General features: G+C 46.5%; 1 long non-coding RNA gene across 2 annotated transcripts; it reads left to right on the top strand.

The window, feature by feature from the left end:
* Positions 1-17291: 17291 nt before the first annotated feature.
* LOC125512761 lies at positions 17292-19049 on the top strand. Of its 2 annotated transcripts, XR_007285529.1 has the most exons (5): positions 17293-17515; positions 17722-17838; positions 17942-18248; positions 18427-18713; positions 18804-19049. It is a non-coding gene; the product is annotated as an uncharacterized LOC125512761 (long non-coding RNA). The 2 variants fall into 2 exon arrangements; XR_007285528.1 differs by having other exon boundaries at positions 17292-17515; positions 17942-18713.
* The last annotated feature ends 1387 nt before the right edge of the window (positions 19050-20436 follow it).

The following is a 20436-nucleotide window of genomic DNA, read 5'->3' as shown; positions in this document are numbered from 1 at the left end:
TCTAAGCAAATAAGATGTATAAACATGATAAACATCACATGCAATCAAATAATAGTGACATGATATGGCCAATATCATATAGCTCCTTTGATCTCCATCTTGGGGCTCCATGATCATCTTGTCACGTCATCGACATGCAAGTCGTGATTCCTATTACAAGAACATGATTTATCTCATACATCACATATATCATTCATCACATCCTTTTGGCCATATCACATCACATAGCATAGCCTGCAAACACAAGTTAGACGTCCTCTAATTGTTGTTTGCATGTTTTACGTGGCTGCTATGGGTTTCTAGCAAGAACGTTTCTTACCTACGCAAAACCACAACGTGATATGCCAATTGCTATTTACCCTTCATAAGGACCCTTTTCATCGAATCCGATCCGACTAAAGTGGGAGAGACAGACACCCGCTAGCCACCTTATGCAACTAGTGCATGTCAGTCGGTGGAACCTGTCTCACGTAAGAGTACGTGTAAGGTCGGTCCGGGCCGCTTCATCCCACGATGCCGCCGAATCAAGATAAGACTAGTAACGGCAAGCATATTGAACAAAATCAACGCCCACAACTACTTTGTGTTCTACTCGTGCATAGAAACTACACATAGACCTAGCTCATGATGCCACTGTTGGGGAACATAGCAGAAATTCAAAATTTTCCTACGTGTCACCAAGATCTATCTATGGAGAGACTAGCAACGAAGGGAAGGAGAGTGCATCTACATACCCTTGTAGATCGCTTAGCGGAAGCGTTCAAGAGAACGGGGTTGATGGAGTCGTACTCGTCGTGATCCAAATCACCGGAGATCCTAGTGCCGAACGGACGACACCTCCGCGTTCAACACACGTACAGCCCGACGACGTCTCCCATGCCTTGATCCAGCAAGGAGAGAGGGAGAGGTTGAGGAGGACTCCATCCAGCAGTAGCACAACGGCGTGGTGGTGATGGAGGAGCGTGGCAATCCTGCAGGGCTTCGCCAAGCACCGCAGAAGAGGAGGAAGAGGTGTTGGAGAGGGAGAAGGAGGCAACCAAAGGCATCAATGAAAAGCCCTCCTTCTCCCACTATATATAGGAGGGCCAAGGAGGGGGCGCCGTCCCTAGGAAATCCAATCTCCTAGGGGGGGCGGCGGCCAGGGAGGTTTCCCTTCCCCCCAAGGCACCTAGGAGGTGCCTTCTACTATTGGGACTCTTCCCTTTTGTGAAACCCTAGGCGCATGGGCCCCTTGGGGCTGGTGCCCTTGGCCCATGTAGGCCAAGGCGCACCCCCTATAGCCCATGTGGCCCCCCGGGGCAGGTGGCCCCACCCGGTGGGCCCCCGGGACCCTTCCGGTGGTCTCGGTACAATACCGATAACCCCGAAACTTGTCCCGATGGCCGAAATGGCACTTCCTATATATAATTCTTTACCTCCGGACCATTCCGGAACTCCTCGTGACGTCCGAGATCTCATCCGGGACTCCGAACAACATTCGGTAACCACATACAAGCTTCCTTTATAACCCTAGCGTCATCGAACCTTAAGTGTGTAGACCCTACGGGTTCGGGAGACATGCAGACATGACCGAGACGTTCTCCGGTCAATAACCAACAGCGGGATCTGGATACCCATGTTGGCTCCCACATGTTCCACGATGATCTCATCGGATGAACCACGATGTCAATGACTTAATCAATCCCGTATACAATTCCCTTTGTCTATCAGTACGACACTTGCCCGAGATTCGATCGTCGGTATCCCGATACCTTGTTCAATCTCGTTACCGGCAAGTCTCTTTACTCGTTTCGTAACACATCATCCCGTGATCAACTCCTTGATCACATTGTGCACATTATGATGATGTCCTACCGAGTGGGCCCAGAGATACCTCTCCGTCACACGGAGTGACAAATCCCAGTCTCGATTCGTGCCAACCCAACAGACACTTTCGGAGATACCCGTAGTGCACCTTTATAGTCACCCAGTTACGTTGTGACGTTTGGTACACCCAAAGCACTCCTACGGTATCCGGGAGTTGCACAATCTCATGGTCTAAGGAAATGATACTTGACATTGGAAAAGCTTTAGCATACGAACTACACGATCTATGAGCTATGCTTAGGATTGGGTCTTGTCCATCACATCATTCTCCTAATGATGTGATCCCGTTATCAACGACATCCTATGTCCATGGTCAGGAAACCGTAACCATCTATTAATCAACGAGCTAGTCAACTAGAGGCTTACTAGGGACATGGTGTTGTCTATGTATCCACACATGTATCTGAGTTTGCTATCAATACATTTCTAGCATGGATAATAAACGATTATCATGAACAAGGAAATATAATAATAATCAATTTATTATTGCCTCTAGGGCATATTTCCAACAATAGACTCATGCAATATGAAGAAAACCCCATCTTGTTATCCTCAATGGCAACAATACAATACGTGCCTTGCTGCCCCTACTATCACTGGGAAAGGACACCGCAAGATTGAACCCAAAGCTAAGCACTTCTCCCATTGCAAGAAAGATCAATCTAGTAGGCCAAACCAAACTGATAATTCGAAGAGACTTGCAAAGATAACCAATCATACATAAAATAATTCAGAGAAGATTCAACTATTATTCATAGATAGACTTGATCATAAACCTACAATTCATCGGTCTCAACAAACACACCGCAAAAAGAAGATTACATAGAATATATCTCCACAAGAGAGGGGGAGAACATTGTATTGAGATCCGAAAAGAGAGAAGAAGCCATCTAGCTACTAACTATTGACCCATAGGTCTGAAGTAAACTACTCACACTTCATCGGAGAGGCTATGGTGTTGATGTAGAGGCCCTCCGTGATCGATGCCCCCTCCGGCGGAGCTCCGGAACAGGCCCGAAGATGGGATCTCGTGGATACAGAAAGTTACGGCGGTGGAATTAGGGTTTTGGCTCCGTGTCTGATCGTTTGGGGGTACGTGGGTATATATAGGAGGAAGAAGTACGTCGGTGGAGCAACAGGGGGGCCACGAGGGTGGAGGGCGCACCTGGGGTAGGCAGGCGCGCCCCCTACCTCGTGGCCTCCTATTACGTGTCTTGATGTAGGGTCCAAATCTCCTGAGTCTTATTCGATGAGAAAATCACGTTCCCGTAGGTTTCATTCCGTTTGGACTCCGTTTGATATTCCTTTTCTTCGAAACCCTAAAACAGGCAAAAAACTGCAATTCTGGGATGGGCCTCCGGTTAATAGGTTAGTCCCGAAAATAATATAAAAGTGGATAATAAAGCCTAATAATGTCCAAAACAGTAGATAATATAGCATGGAGCAATCAAAAATTACAGATACGTTGGAGACGTATCACGACGCAATTTCAGTATTTCGCAACAACTGTACGAACGAGGGAATCCTTAATGCCCTCGATCGCCGTCGCATTCTGCACTTTGTAGATTTGGCGCACATAGTACAGAAGTACTGCACAATGGAAAGCGCCTAGAAAACTCAGACAGCCCGCTGGGAACCGCGGGCCTTTAAGCCATCTCCCGGGCGGACAAAAAGGATGCACCCTCGCGAGGCACCTAATCATCATCCCGTGGACAAGAAGATCAAGCCCTTTACGGGACACAGAACTGTCCTCGAAGAATGGCTTGACAGGCCCTGTCAAATACACATGACACCGAATACCGAACCAACGCACAACCTACAGGCGTGTTGGATACTCCGGTAGGTGGCCAAGAGCGGCGAGGGTATCCTCACCAACACTACACCAGAAAAGTACTCTTCAGAACATGATACCAAAGTACTCACAGTCTTCGAGACCTTCTCATCAAATAATCGGCGCAAACGGGCGCTTTGCGACCTTGTCAAAGTCTACCATGTAGCAGCAATAAACCCTTGGAACGATACGGCAATCACTTTCAATGCCGATGACGAACCAAGATCCCGCCCAGTCTGGGCACCAGCCACTTTGGTCCTCAACCCAATTATGGATGGTTTTAGGCTCACTAAAGTGCTAATGGACGGTGGCAGCGGGTTGAAGCTCATCTACGAGGATACGCTCAATAAAATGCAAATGGATAGAAGTCGCATTGAGCAAAGCAATACATCTTCTAGGGGAATCATTCCCGGCAGGGAAGCAAGATGCTCGGGGAAAATTAAGCTGGATATGGTATTTGGCACACCAGAAAACTATAGGTCCGAAGAGATAATCTTCCAAGTTGGTCCTTTTAACAGCGGATATCATGCCCTGTTAGGGCGAGACGCATTCACACGCTTTCAAGCTATACCTCATTACGGGTATATGAAGCTCAAAATGCCCGGGCCCAACGGTGTTATCACTATCTCCAGTGATCCGGACATAGCACTCCGCACTGAAAATAAAACCGCGTCCCTAGCCCTGGAGGCACTATCTGAAGCCCTAGCGGCCGAGGAACTCACCATACTGCGTTCCACAGTGGATAGGGACGATGTAATCCTTGATAAAAGGTCCAAATCCACCTCTTTCAAGCGAGCGGACGAAATATTCAAATTCCAAGTGCACCCGATGGATCCCAAGAAAACAGCTTCCATTGGGGCATAGTTGGATCCGACGGTCGACGCCGCATTACGTGCATTCTTGCGTGAAAACTGGGACATCTCCGCCTGGCACCCCTTGGATATGCCAGGAATCCCACGCGCGCTAGCTGAACATAGTCTCAACATACTAAAGGGATACAAGCCGGTCAAGCAAACACTCCGGTGATTTTCTGAACCCAAACGACAGGCTATGGGGGAGGAGCTAGCCAAGCTACTCGAAGCCGGGTTTATCAGAGAGATCAAACATCCAGACTGGCTAGCAAACCTGGTCATGGTACCAAAGAAGGATAAATCCTGGCGCCTGTGTGTCGATTTCAAAGACCTTAACAAGGCCTGCCCTAAGGACCCCTTCCCACTACCTCGCATCGACCAGATTATCGATGCGACCACGGGACACGATTCACTGTGTTTCCTCGACGCATACTCTGGATACCATCAAATTAAAATGAAGGAATCCGACCAAGCCGCAACGGCATTCATCACCCTATACGGGCCTTTCTGCTTCAACACTATGCCTTTCGAGCTCAAAAACGCCAGCGCCACTTACCAACGCATGATTCAGACGTGCCTGGAAAAGCAAATCGGCAAGACTGTGGAGGCATATGTAGATGATGTAGTCATCAAAACCAAGCATGTTGAATCATTGGTGGACGACTTACGCCTCACATTCGACAACCTTCGAACATATGACATAAGGCTCAATCCAGAAAAGTGTGTTTTCGCCATCCCCGCTGGCAAATTGCTCGGGTTTATTGTCTCCAATAGAGGAATCGAAGCAAACCCAGCCAAAATCCGAGCCCTATCACAATTGGCAACACCAACTGACCTCAAACAGGTCCAAAAACTAGCCGGGTGCGTGGCAGCCTTGAGCTGCTTTATCTCCAGATTAGGAGAAAAGACATTGCCATTGTATCGCCTGCTCCGACGCACCGACCACTTTGCATGGACGGATGCTGCAACAGCGGGACTGGAGGAAATAAAAACTTTGCTAGCAAGCAACCCCATTCTGGCCGCACCAAACGTCGGCGAACCAATGTTGCTTTACATATCGGCAACTCACCAGGTGGTGAGTGCGGTGCTCGTTGCCAAACGAGAGGAGGAGGGACATAAATTCCCACTCCAAAAACCAGTATACTACGTATCGATGGTCCTTACACCATGCAAATCCCGATACCCGCACTACCAGAAGATAGCATATGCGGTCTTTATGGCATCCCGCAAGCTGCGGCACTACTTCCAAGAGTGCTCAATCACGGTGGCTTCAGAAGTACCACTCAATGATATTATAAACAACCGGGACACCACCGGCAGGATTGCCAAATGGGCCATTGAGCTCCTACCATTTGAAATAACGTACAACCCACGCCGAGCCATCAAATCTCAGGTGTTGGCTGACTTCGTTGCCGAATGGACAGAGGCCGAACTCCCTAAAGAGTATGACACATATTCCAACTGGGTGATGCACTTTGACGGCTCTAAAATGTTAGCCGGACTTGGGGCTTGTGTCATCTTGACATCCCCCACAGGAGACACAGTCCGTTATGTGCTCCAAATACTGTATATAGACTCTAACAATGCAGCCGAATACGAGGCCCTATTGCATGGTCTCCGGATGGCTGTCTCCATGGGCATACAACACCTTGAGGTGCGCGGGGATTCAAACCTCGCAATATCCCAAATAAATAGAGACTTTGATGCAAAAGATCCAAAGATGGTGGCTTACCGCGATCTCGTACTCCAAATATCAGCTCGGTTCGAGGGTCTCGAGTTTCATCACATGGCTCGAGAGAGTAATCAAGACGCGGACATCCTTGCTCGCATGGGTGCTAAACGCGATCCCGTCCCACCTAACACCTTTGTGGAAAGGCTCTTCAAGCCATCTGTGGTGTGGCAGGACGAGAACAGGAGCACCGACCCGGAGCCGATCATATCCCCCGATTCCGAACACAGTCCCGATATCATCGGGGGCTCGGGCACCGAAATAACACCATCGGCCCATGAAATCATGGCTGTAATTGCCCCGTGGACCGAGCCTTTCCTTGCCTACCTCACTAGGAATGAGCTCCCTGAGGATCAAACTGAGGCCCGTCGCATTGTTCGACGTTCAAAAGCCTACAAAGTTCACGAAGGAGAACTGTACAAGAAAAGTACTACCAGAGTCCTTCAACGATTTATCTCTGAAGAAGAGGGACGACAACTCTTGGTTGAAATACACGCTGGTCTTGGAGGTCATCATGCCGCAGCCCGGGCTCTTGTAATTAAAGCCTTCCGCGCGGGTTTCTTTTGGCCCACAGCCCGGGCAGACGCACAAGACCTCATACAACGCTGCGTCGGATGCCAGTTTTTCGCTAATCAAAGCCATATGCCGCCCATTGCCCTCCGAAAAATCCCCATTACTTGGCCCTTTGCGGTCTGGGGGCTCGATATGGTCGGACCTTTTAAAGGGGGAAGCCATAAGAAGAAATACTTATTGGTTATGGTCGACAAATTTACTAAGTGGATAGAAGCCAAACCAGTTAAAACGGCGGAAGCCGGACCGGTGATAGACTTCATATCCGGCGTCGTACACCGTTACGGTGTCCCGCACAGTATTATTACTGACAACGGCTCTAACTTTGCAACCGACAAGGTGAAAACTTGGTGCGCCAATTTGGGCATCAAGCTTGATTACGCCTCTGTATACCACCCTCAGATGAACGGTCAGGTCAAACGGGCTAACGGCATGATAATGAGCGGCATCAAACCCAGACTAGTGCGATCTCTGCAAGAACCGGACAAACACTGGGTCAAGGAACTCGATTCCGTACTCTGGGGGCTGCGGACCACGCCCAATCGCACGACCGAATATACACCCTTTTTCATGGTGTACGGTGCGAAGGCAGTCTTGCCTTGCGACATTATTCATGACTCACCTCAAGTGTGCATGTATGAAGAGAGAGAAGCCGAGATCGATCGGCAGGACGACTTAGACGACCTGGAGGAGGAGTGTGACGTCGCAAAGGCCCGTTCCACATTCTATCAACAGCAGGCTCGGCGATACCAAAGCAGAGAAGTACGGGCAAAGACCTACTGATACGTCTCCATCGTATCTACTTTTCCAAACACTTTTGCCCTGTTTTGGACTCTAACTTGTATGATTTGAATGGAACTAACTCGGACTGACGCTGTTTTCAGCAGAATTGCCATGATGTTGTTTTATGTGCAGAAAACAAAAGTTCTCGGAATGACCTGAAACTCCACGGAATATCTTACAATAAATAATAAAAAATCCTCGCCAAAGATGAAGACCAGGGGGCCCACACCCTGCTCACGAGGGTGGGGGGCGCGCCCCCTGCCTCATGGGCCCCCTGGAGACCTCCCGACTCCAACTCCAACTCTATATATCTGCTTTCGGGGAGAAAAAAATAGGAGAGAAGAAATCATCGCGTTTTACGATACGGAGCCACCGCCAAGCCCTAAAACCTCTCGAGAGGGCTGATCTGGAGTCCGTTCGGGGCTCCGGAGAGGGGAATCCGTCGCCATCGTCATCATCAACCATCCTCCATCACCAATTTCATGATGCTCACCGCCGTGCGTGAGTAATTCCATCGTAGGCTTGCTGGACGGTGATGGGTTGGATGAGATCTATCATGTAATCGAGTTAGTTTTGTTAGGATTTGATCCCTAGTATCCACTATGTTCTGAGATTGATGTTGCTATGACTTTGCTACGCTTAATGCTTGTCACTAGGGCCCGAGTGCCATGATTTCAGATATGAACCTATTATGTTTTCATCAATATATGAGAGTTCTTGATCCTATCTTGCAAGTCTATAGTCACCTATTATGTGTTATGATCCGTTAACCCCGAAGTGACAATAATCGGGATACTTACCGGTGATGACCGTAGTTTGAGGAGTTCATGTATTCACTATGTGCTAATGCTTTGTTCCGGTTCTCTATTAAAAGGAGGCCTTAATATCCCTTAGTTTCCATTAGGACCCCGCTGCCACGGGAGGGTAGGACAAAAGATGTCATGCAAGTTCTTTTCCATAAGCACGTATGACTATATTCGGAATACATGCCTACATTACATTGATGAATTGGAGCTAGTTCTGTGTCACCCTATGTTATGACTGTTACATGATGAACCACATCCGGCATAATTATCCATCATTGATCTGATGCCTATGAGCTTTCCATATACTGGTTTACGCTTATTTACTTTCCCGTTGCTATTGTTACAATGACTACAAAATACCAAAAACATTACTTTACTTTCGTTACTCTTTCGTTACCATTACCATCACTATCATATTACTTTGCTACTAAACACTTTGCTGCAGATACTAAGTTTCCAGGTGTGGTTGAATTGACAACTCAGCTGCTAATACTTGAGAATATTCTTTGGCTCCCCTTGTGTCGAATCAATAAATTTGGGTTGAATACTGTACCCTCAAAAGCTGTTGCGATCCCCTATACTTGTGGGTCATCAAGACTAATTTCTGGCCCCGTTGCCGGGGAGCATAGCTCTATTCTTTGAGTCACTTGGGATTTATATCTGCTGGACACTATGAAGAACTTGAGAGATCCAAAAACTAAGATTTATCCCTCAACTACGAGGGGAGGTAAGGAACTGTCATCTAGCTCCGCACTTGATTCACCTTCTGTTATGAGTAAATTTGCGACACCTACACCTGCTTCTGCTATTCGTTCTGATATGTCACATGTTATTGATGATGCTACTTCTGCTATGCATGATACTTATGATGAAACTACCTCTATGCCTGATACTACTATGCCACTTAGTGATTTTCTTGATGAACAACTTGCTAGGGCTAGAGAAATTGAAAATATGGAATCTGATGATACTGATGAAAGTGATGATGAAGAATCACTTGTTATTCCCGAGGGTTATTTATTTGATCAAGAAGCTTCTTTTGCTATTTTAGCTTGCAGAAATAGAACTGGACTTAAAAAATTATTAGCTAAATGGAGTAAGCAATCTCTAAATGCTAGAATGAAACCTGACCCTACTTTTGCTACCACCTATCTTTGTTACTGATAAGGATTATGAATTCTCTGTTGATCCTGATATAATTACTTTAGTTGAATCCGATCCTTTTCATGGTTATGAATCTGAAACTGTTGTGGCACATCTTACTAAACTGAATGATATAGCCACCCTATTCACTAAAGATGAGAGAACTCGCTACTTTTATATCCTTAAAATATTTCCATTCTCATTAAAGGGTGATGCTAAGATATGGTTCAATTCTCTTGATCATGGTTGTGTGCGTAGTCTCCAGGATATGATTTACTACTTCTCTGCTAAATATTTCCCTGCTCATAAGAAACAAGCTGCTTTAAAGGAAATATACAACTTTGTGCAAATTAAAGAAGAGAGTCTCCCACAAGCTTGGGGGAGGCTTCTCAAGTTACTTAATGCTTTGCCTGATCATCCTCTTAAGAAAAATGAAATACTTGATATCTTTTATAATTGACTAACCAATGCTTTCCAGAGATTACCTGGATAGTTGTGTTGGTTCTCTTTTCAGGGAAAGAACACCATATGAAGCTGAAATCTTATTGAATAATATGTTGACAAATGAAAATAATTGGGCACCTCCTGAGCCAGCTCCTGCTCCAATTAATGAGCCTATTCCTAAACCAACTCCGAAGAAGAGAGGTATTCTATTTCTCAGTCCTGAAGATATGCAAGAGGCAAAGAAATCTATGAAAGAAAAATGTATTAAAGCTGAAGATGTTAAGAATTTACCTCCTATTGAAGAAATACATGGTCTTAATTTACCGCCCGTTGAAGAAACATATGATCTTAATCCTTTATTTATTGAAGAACCTCCAGACCTCGCTAAATTAAGACCTATATATATTTAGCATTGTCTCAAAAAAATATTTAGCATAATTGTACCATGTATTTGAACTTTTTTTTGAACATATGTATTTGAACTTTGAAGTAGTGCAAATCACTTGGTTCGCCAGTTTCATCAGATAAAAATAAAAATAGTCCGGTTAACTAGTTTTTCCTTGTTTTTTCTGCGTCACTAGTTTTTCCTGGTTTAGTAGCATTGATGATTGATGGTTTAGAGCATTTAATCAAGGCCGTCGCCAGGGGTGGTCGGTCGATGCAAGGTCAATCGTCTACCTCTTGGGACCTTGGATCGTGTTCCAATGTACTAAGGTTTGTGTTCACGAAATTGGTCATCTTGTCTTTGTCCATCATACGCATCGCATGTCTCGTGAAAGGGCCTCACTGGCAGTCCCTCATGGAGAGATGTTGGTCCCAACATTCTATTTTAGATCCGACTACTGGTATGGTCGATTTCTTAAACTATGGGTGTAGCTGGCCTCGTCTCCCTTTTTCTCTATCGTCATGGAGGTGCAAGCAAAGGAGGAGACTAGACCGATGTGAAAACCTTTCGCATCTGTCGTTCCAAGGGTTTTGAAGGTTTCTTTAGATGTTCATTATTCGATCCTATGCCACTAAGCAGTTCTTCACGCACAACAAAATTGGTTCCTTTTGTTGGAAGTTGGTGTGGTTTCTTGGGAATTTCATGATATGTGTCCATCCCGGTGAGAGCTATATATGTCGACACAACAATGACGAGACCATCTATAATAGTTTCGTCAGGGTCTACTCCGACCATCGCTACCAATGTTCACAATCATCTATTGTTAGTACAACCTTCACCGATGTTCTAGGTGCCGCTAACTGTCCCGGGGCAGAGAAGCATGCTCCATTTGGCTGCCGGGATAGCATACCAAGGGCGCATATGGTTCTGGCTAGTCGTCTTCAACCTTAATATTTTTTTATATCAATTAGTAGATCATAATCTCACACCTATAGTAAATCCACATTACCATACCACATTACAAGTAAACTTATGGTTTGATCCAATGCATGCTAGGGTACACAATTATAGTGTGCTCGGGGCACCCGGTTTCCCGTGACACCGTCAGTAGCCCCTGGTCCTACCATTTGACGAGGGTTATAAATAATGTTGCGTGGATCTACTTTGAGCTAGAGTACGAGCATAGATTCTCTAGAATGTCCCCGCTTTGACGGAGCCTCCGTGCGTTCTCTTATATAGAGGCAATGCTTGGTAGTTTCATAGCTATTTATGGGGGGATGCGTTACGATCAGATGATTCTTCAATTATGAGAAACCTATCTTTCATAATTGATGAATCTCTCGCATAGATAGGTACCCTTACTCATAGAAATGTAAACAATTAGTATGGACTAATAAGGTAACTAGTTTTGGTCATGACTAGCTTGATTAGATCACACGATGGGAGGGGTGCTCACACTTGCATGTTGTACACTATTCATGAGTACATACACGTTCTTAGTATTTACAAGTAATTCAAAGCTATATATATATGTGTGTGTGTGTGTGTGTGTGTGTGTGTGTATACCGCTAATTTTGTAATTGTATTGTATAATTTGCATACTAAATTTGATTGAAATGATAGAAAAGATTCCTATTGACCATACAAACAACCTCGATCTTGGTGACATTTTTATTTAAGATAATCTTGAGGGCATTTCCAAAAGCATAAGTTCTAACTAAATATATTTGTTAGCAATATAAACTAAATAAAAATGAAATAAAGTCCAATCCATAATCCAATTGGCCTATCCCCACTTCACATTCTCCTTCACCGCGTCGCCTTGTGTCGTCGGGGAGGAAAACCTTGCTGATGTCGGCGTGCACGTGGAGGCGTAGTTTCGGTCCATTGGGTTCCTGCTAGGATTCGCACCATGATCATGCGTTGTGGTGCCACTGTGGTGTCGTGATCATCGTCATTGCTAGTAGGCTAGCCTCCATCAACCACTGACTCTCCTAGTCATGGCCACAACGCCAGAGAGTACCTATATATGGGAGAGGGCTTCCTTGCCGCACCTCCTCTTCCTCCACCTTCCATTCACCCAACGCCGCCTCTAATGACCTCGTCCTCGACCGTATCTTGCGCATGAAGGAGAACATCAATGGCAAGTTCTTCTACTACTACCCGACGATGACCACCCCGTCACCCTCTCAGACTGGTACACAACACCACCACCGGCAACTCCACGTCCTCCTCCTCCATTGTGGTAGGCCACACCATTACGCTGCACCCATATATTTCTTTTTGTAGGAAATGCACCCTTTTTTTGTTGTCCGCTGCAGTTTTTGATGTTGCGTGTCACGAAAGCATTGATACGGCAAAAATTGCCATCTCGCCGTCCTGATAGGTGGGATACAGCGACACACCATGATACGTCGTCACAGGCGTGTCCTATAGTATCCCATGTTTTTTGAATTAAAAAAAAAACAAAAAACACAAGGACACGACATGTTTTTTTTTGGAGAAATGCATGTTTTTTTAGGTGAAACGAGGACACGGCTGGCATACGTGCGTGATAGGCTAGGGATACGGCTCGGCCCATAAATAGCCTCGGCCCATATAGAAAACGGAGGTGCTTCCAGCAGCAGCGAACGCGCTGCCTCTTCCTAGATCTCCGCCGCCGCCGCCGCCTGGGCTCAATGTCGTCACTGCCGCTGGACTCGACACCACCTCCGCCTCCTGGACTGGACTGGCGACCTCTGTCTCCAGCATCCTCTCTTCCAGCAGCAGGCGAAAAAGCCGCGGGCTAGCCGCGTCAGAGACACGGCGGCTCGTCTCCCCCCCAACTGCCTCGGTTCCCACGGGGAATCAATAGCAAGGCTGCCATTAATTCCTCACGGGCGGCGCGTCTCGGTACGGCGCGCTGACGCTTCCCCTCCCTCGCACGCGTACACACGGGCGCGGAGCGGCTATAAAAGCCGGCGGTTCTCGCCAGTGCCCACACCAGACTCGTCCCTCGCCGCCGCCCAGCTCCTCTCTCCCCGTCTCCGTCTTCCTCTCCCGAGCGCCACCGGCAGCCCCTCTCTCCCTCTCTACCACCGCCGAGCCCGTCGCCATGGCAGAGCGCTTCCCCGGAGACGAGGCGGCAGCGAACGGCTTCGGCCGCCGTTCGCTCCGCGAATAGGAGTCCTGGCTCCTGTTCCAGGCGAACATCCCGGCGTCGCCGGACATGCGCGCCGGACCGACGGGGTGGCGGCTCAGCAACGGGGGAGTGCCCGTTCCCCCGTTACCCGACGCCGTGGCGAAGTCCACGTACTTCGCCGAGGAGGTCGAGGTCGCGCACGCCTCCCTGACCGACGACGAGCGCTCCCTCCCCCAGTACGCCGCCGGCAATCACGCGGCTTGGGCGGCGTACTTCCAGCGCCGCCAGCAGCAGCGCCTGGCCTCCACCAACGACGCACCGGTGGTCGACGGCGTGAAGAACAGAGTGGGGCGCCACCTGTGGTGGGGCGTCCCGGGCCGCACGCTGGAGGGCGTGCTGACGCACCTCGACGGCAGCAACAACCCGCCGTTGACCTATCCTATGACAAGGGCCGCCCCGTCGCAACACCGACGCGCATGGGCGCCAAGGAGGTTTGCCTCCTCCTCGTCTTCCTCCTCTCGCTCATCTTCCCACTCCTCCGGTTCTCCGGCGCTTCTCGGTGTCAAGGTCGAACCCGTGACGGAGACGCCAATCGGTCGGCGCACTTGCAGCGTCGGCATCGTCATCAACGAGGGCGGCCAGCGCGCCCCTCCTCGTCGGCTCCTCCGCGCTTCATCAAGCCGAAGATGGAGCCGGGGCTGGCACCGGTGAAGACGGAGCCGGGGCTAGCGCCGGTGGAGGCGGAGTTCGACGACGACGACGCGGCCCTAGAATGGGCGCGCCAGGACTCCATTGCGATGGAGAAGGCGCGCCGGGAGAAGGAGAAGGAACGCCAGCGCGCCGCCCTGCGCCGCTTCGAGGAGCGCCGACACGGCCGCGTTGAAGACGGGGTCGTCGTCTTATGCGACAACGACGACGACGACGACGCGCCGCCGCCAGTCCGCCATGGTGACGCCGGGCAGGGGTCCAGCAGGGGCGCCCGCGTCAAGGAGGAGAAGGCCGACGACGACGATGGCGGCGACGACTTCAGCCCTTTTCTTTTTTAGATTAGGTTAATGTAATGAAAATGCGCGAATTTCACCGAAATTTGTCATGTTTGGCCGAAATTTAACTAGTTTTTATCATAACTTCGCCGAACGGTCCTTTTTTTTAAATACGCGCCTGAGGGCGGCCCTGGGGGCCAACAGCTGGGGACCCTTTTGCCCTCAGGGCCATTTTTTACATCGGCTCATCCACAGGCAGCGCTTTTAGACGCCCCTGGAGGGCCAACAGCTAGAGATGCCCTAAGTACCGGAACCCACTCTTCCTCAAAAACGGAATATTCCACCTATATACGGAACGCACTCATACCTCCGATTTGAAGGAACCACGCAGAACGGCCTCTCATTCCCTCCTCCCTCCCGACAGCCTCGGCCTCCCATCCATCTTTTCCGGCTGTCGTCGCTCCGTCTCCCTTCCGACGCGCCATCCCGATCCTCTCCCTTGCAGCCATCGCTCCTCCTCCCTCCCTCTCGCCGGTTCTTCACTCTCGTCTCCCCCTCAGACCGGTGGTAGAGGTCGTCACTATCCTCAATCCCTGCTGGCGGCGCACCACAGATCTGACGGAAGGAGAAAAGCGGCGCCGCTGGATCTCGCGGGCTCTGCATGCGGCAACGACCTGACCTATGGCAGGGGCAGCAGCGACCAGACCTATGAGAGGGGCGGCGGAGGGTGCTGCAACGACCTGACCAGGGGCTATGGCGCGACGGAGGGCTGCAACGACCTGACTAGCGGCTATGGGGGCGACGGAGAGGGCAGCAGCGACCTTGCTAGCTGGGGGCGACGGCGACCTGGCCTGGATGCAATCTTCGGTTCGCTAGCAGGAGCAAGTTCTTGTTCGAGAAAATGCAGTGTTTTGTTCATATTCAATCACTGTAAATGTCTGAGAATATACGGATTGAAATATATGTTTTTTTGAGTTATGGGCCAGCCTGTTATACGATGGATTTATAAACTATTTATGGTACAAATATAGTTGAAATGCCATATGATTTTTTATTGAACATGTAAAGTTACAGTGTCATCATTCCATTCCATCTCATCAACCAAACACTGAAATGTCACGAACGGAATGGACCCATTCTAATAGAATGGAACCATGCCATTACATTTCACTTGGTTCCCCAACCAAACACACCCTTAGTGGACCGCATCACAATAATATTGTATGCACTGGATCAAGTGGAATTATTCTATAAATTTTAAAGATGCCATGTTTCGTAAACAAGTGCTTATACTGATGAATTAGATTCTGTTCATCTGGTTTTAGGTGCCCTGTACTTATAAGACGCCCTGTTCTGTAAACAGGCGCCTGATTATCTAACCAGGAACACATGATTTGAATATTGGCAGCTAACTACGATGGCAGCTAATTTAGGGCGTAAGGCGTAAGATACACTGTCGTTGCTATCTCGACGCCTAGTGGAAATCTGTTTCTAGGTTCTGCATGCCATTCATGATCAGTGTATGTACAGGCAGGCATGCACCTCACCTGGCCAGACTTTCCAGTGACACAACTTAGAATTAGGATTCACATGCATGAGCTAGCGATGCATTTCTCAACTTATTGTTCTGTTAGTAACACTAGTACTTATCCATGTTAAGCAGGACCGATTGAATAATGTCAAAAGCCCGAAAGGCCTGCGGTGGACATTGTCATTACCTGAAGATAGCTGACTGAATACTGTGACATCTCCTGGAACATCAAACAGTGGGTGCATGCTTTTGTGGAATCTGTTGTGGCTGGCTCACAGATCTTGTGTCAGGCTGCTCACTTGACTGAATACTTGCGCTGTTGCTGCTTTCTACCCAATACCCACGAATAATTGTTGCTTGTCTGCTTGTTGTTCCCAGTCAATTAGCAATTTCAGAATTAAATTAATTGGGCATGCAATTGATTTAGCGCAATCAATGTTGTATATATGTGTATTTCTAGATCGTCTAGTGATAATAATCTGGTACAGATTCGGTCTAGCCTAGCACATATATTTCAGGAAAGTAAGTATCACAGATTCAGCGTAGCCAGCACATATCTTTCAAGTAGGCAAGTATCACAGATTCAGGCTAGCCCGGTGCATACCTTTCAGGAACATAAGTATCTTGTAGAAAGTTTGTATCATTACTTTGAGTTCCTTTGATGAGTTTACTCTTCTACTCAATATACTTATGTGCTCATGTCATTCCATGGATTAATGCAGAGGTAATGTTGGAGAAGATGGTGTCCCAGATCACATAACAGAGATTGTGTAGAGCACTATGGATATCTACTTTACTGACAGGGAATTTAGGCGTAATACATAGTGCTTTTTCTGGTAAGGGTTCTGCAGGCCGTACAACAATATGCATATCTACTTTACTGACAAGGAATTTAGGTGTATTACATAGTGCTTTTCCTGGTAAGGGTTCTGCAGGCCGTACAACAGTAGATGTAAGATCATTGGTGTAGTATATCCCAATTATCACTTTGAAAATACAGCAGATGCTTGTCTGTCCATTTCCACATTAATTCTTATATTTCTCGTATCTCAATCTCATCTGCTAGTTCGATATAATCCAACTAAAAAGCACGGACACGCCAGGAATCGCCGAACTGCCGTCCTGATACGCCGGGATACGGGGATACGGCAGGATACGCCCGGATACGCGAATTTTGGAGTATCCCCGAAATTCGAATTAAAAAAAAGAAAAAACAATTGGGATACACTGGGATACGCTGGGATACGCGGGGACACGTTAGGGATACGGCCTGGCCCATCTTGCAGGGTCACGACATAATGAAGAGGCTCTCCCTCCCTGCCTCCCAGGTCGCACAGATGGCGCCGCCACCTCCTGGACTCGCCCCCACCGCCTGGACTCGCCGCCACCGCCGCCGGCGCGCCTGGATTCGACCGGCGACCGTCCCCTCTAGCACCAGCAGCAGCAGCAGCAACCTCTCCTCGCAGCCGCAGGTAACCCAGCTGCATCCTCTCCTCATTCTTCTTCAACCTCTTCCACTTTTAATCTTCAGATGCTTGCTGCTTGGTGCTCTACTGCTGTTTGCTTGCACTAAGTTATTGGATCTGATGCTTGCTGCTTTCTGCTCTTTGCTTGTGCTGCTGGTTGCTGGTTGCTGCTGTTCTTGATAGGAATTGATTGCTTGTTGTTGGCCTGATAGGTACCAAACCATGGCATCTGCGAGTGGCACAGCCGGTAGCCAATCATCCGTGGGTGAGAGTGAAGGGCGTCCGGGTTCTGGTGCTGCAATTGGGAGCCAAATGGCATTGCAAATTGGGTGAGCAAAACAAAAGTCTTTACTCTTTTGATGTGTTCATATTGTCTTCTGGTTATTTCTTCTATTTTTCTAATCTTCTTTGCTGTTTGATGTGTTATACAAGATGCAACTTGCAATGACGAGGATCAATCAAGCACTTGATAAAAGAGCCACCAAATGGGGCAGTATTCTCTATTCTCAACTTTTTTTCTTTAATTTTCTGTCTTAATTCTATATTATATGTCATATTTTTATTTTATTTTATATATACTCACCGTATCCCCGAATGGCTGTTTTTGGAAAATGTCGTATCCCGTATCCCCGTATGCGTATCCCCGTCCTTCCATCCCCGTGTCCGTGCTTTTTAGTAATCCAATGGGTGATAGCATCACCGCTTACCAAGTACCCATCCTGGTTACTTTGTTATTTAGGTAAATGTAAGATACCATGACCTTTTACCAAGTACCTGTCCTTACATTATGTGCAAAATAGGTTATACATTAAATTCCAAATCTGTTGAATATTTGTTTATACTGCATGCTTATAGTTTGTAGCGTGTGGCTGTACATCTATTTCTATGTCGAGTTATTTATCATTCTACTCTTACAGAATGTTTGCGGGGAGCTCGGTTAGTGTCGATGCCTCAAGGGTTTATGAATAACAGTTCCATGTTGCTTAAAGGCATTGTAATGCTGGCTACTGGTTTCCAGGTATATGTTTATGTAGTCATATGGACGCGCTCATTGATAATTCATATAGAATGTTTATATTCTTTATAACTTTGCCATGGATGAACCTATTCTGGATAATGAGGAGTTAGCAAGGGGAGTTTCTGATTGCGGAGAATTGGTGATGCTTTTGCTTCAGGATACTTAAGTGCATGGCCTTGAGCTTTTGTAAGTTAAAGTATTTTTTTCTTTCATACTTCGAATTTATATTTTTATACATTTAATCACATAACTGTAAGGTTTAATTTTCTTTTACAGATTCAAAAGAAGGATAATTGAGTTGCAGCTGAATTCTTTGGCTGGATCAAGCAGCAAAGAAGATTTACTTAGCAATACCTGTAGTTTACATTGATAGATTGAAAAATGTAATATGATTCCCAAGATCTTTTTCTTTGGTCGAATTGATGCATCTGCTATGGTGTAATATTCTACATAGTCGTGTTCTCTATAGTCAAATTGATATGGATGATATTCTGTTGCACCAATAATATTGGTATTTGTTTATTGTAATGCATATGTATCCTACACTCTTCTATATAATAAATATATTAATATTTTTAATTTGTGTATGTGTTATCCTTCAATTTCTCTATCTTTTTATGGTGCCAAGCAACATAATAAATAATAATAATAATTACCTATTTGAGCAATTGCATTGATTTTATATTAAATAAATCTATATTAAATAAATGGGTACCTAATTTTGTGGTTAATAATTAAAAAAGAAATACATTAATTATGTCACCATACTAATATAGTAGTGTTACTGATGGTGTTACTATAGCTATAGATATGTTACTAGGTGATTGACAACTATAGATTATAGTGTTATGATATTTTGATATTGTGTTACAAGTTGTGTTACTACAGTTACAAAAACATGTTACCACAATGTTCTATATCTACAAAAATATGTTAATAGGGTGTTACTATAGTTGCAAAAATGTGTTACCGCACGTTTGGTAACACATGATATGCATGTTACTATAACATAAATGTAACACAATTTTTAATCTATTGTAACACCCACTATATGTGACACGGACACCTCTTAGTAACACGGTCTAATGGAACACATTTCAAAATGTGTTACTACTTGGCTAGTAACACTGTTTTGGGCCTGTAGTAACATAACACCGTGTTACAAAAGCTCTTTCCTGTTGTAGTGTCGATAACCCGACACAGGTAGTAAAAGTAAATTCTCTCTATAGATATGATAAAGCTGAAATCCCTCCTACTAAAATTGCTAGTCAGTGCTTGGATGAGTTCGATAATTTTATGTTTAAGCAAGAAGACTTCAATGCTTATTTTGGTAGACAATTAAAACAAGATGCTGATATGATTAAATACTTGGATGATTATATGACTAATATTAGAGGTGAACTTAAACTTGTTAGCAAACATGCTTCTATGGTTACCACTCAAGTAGAACAAGTACTTAAAGCTCAAAAAGAATGGCTCAATGAAATGAATAGTAAGTGTCGGTGTCAAAACCGGTGGATCTCGGGTAGGGGGTCCCGAACTGTGCGTCTAAGGCGGATGGTAACAGGAGGCAGGGGACACGATGTTTTACCCAGGTTCGGGTCCTCTTGATGGAGGTAAAACCCTACGTCCTGCTTGATTTATTCTTGATGATATGGGTATTACAAGAGTTGATCTACCACGAGATCGGAGAGGCTAAACCCTAGAAGCTAGCCTATGGTATGATTGTATGTTGTCCTACGGACTAAAACCCTCCGGTTTATATAGACACCGGAGGGGGCTAGGGTTACACAAGGTCGGTTACAAAGGAGGAGATATACATATCCGTATTGCCTGGCTTGCCTTCCACGCCAAGTAGAGTCCCATCCGGACACGAGACGGAGTCTTCAATCTTGTATCTTCATAGTCC

Source organism: Triticum urartu, chromosome 6 (genome assembly GCF_003073215.2).
Source record: "Triticum urartu cultivar G1812 chromosome 6, Tu2.1, whole genome shotgun sequence".
In the NCBI taxonomy this organism is placed as follows: domain Eukaryota; kingdom Viridiplantae; phylum Streptophyta; class Magnoliopsida; order Poales; family Poaceae; genus Triticum; species Triticum urartu.
This window is presented reverse-complemented; position numbering and strand designations above follow the sequence as displayed.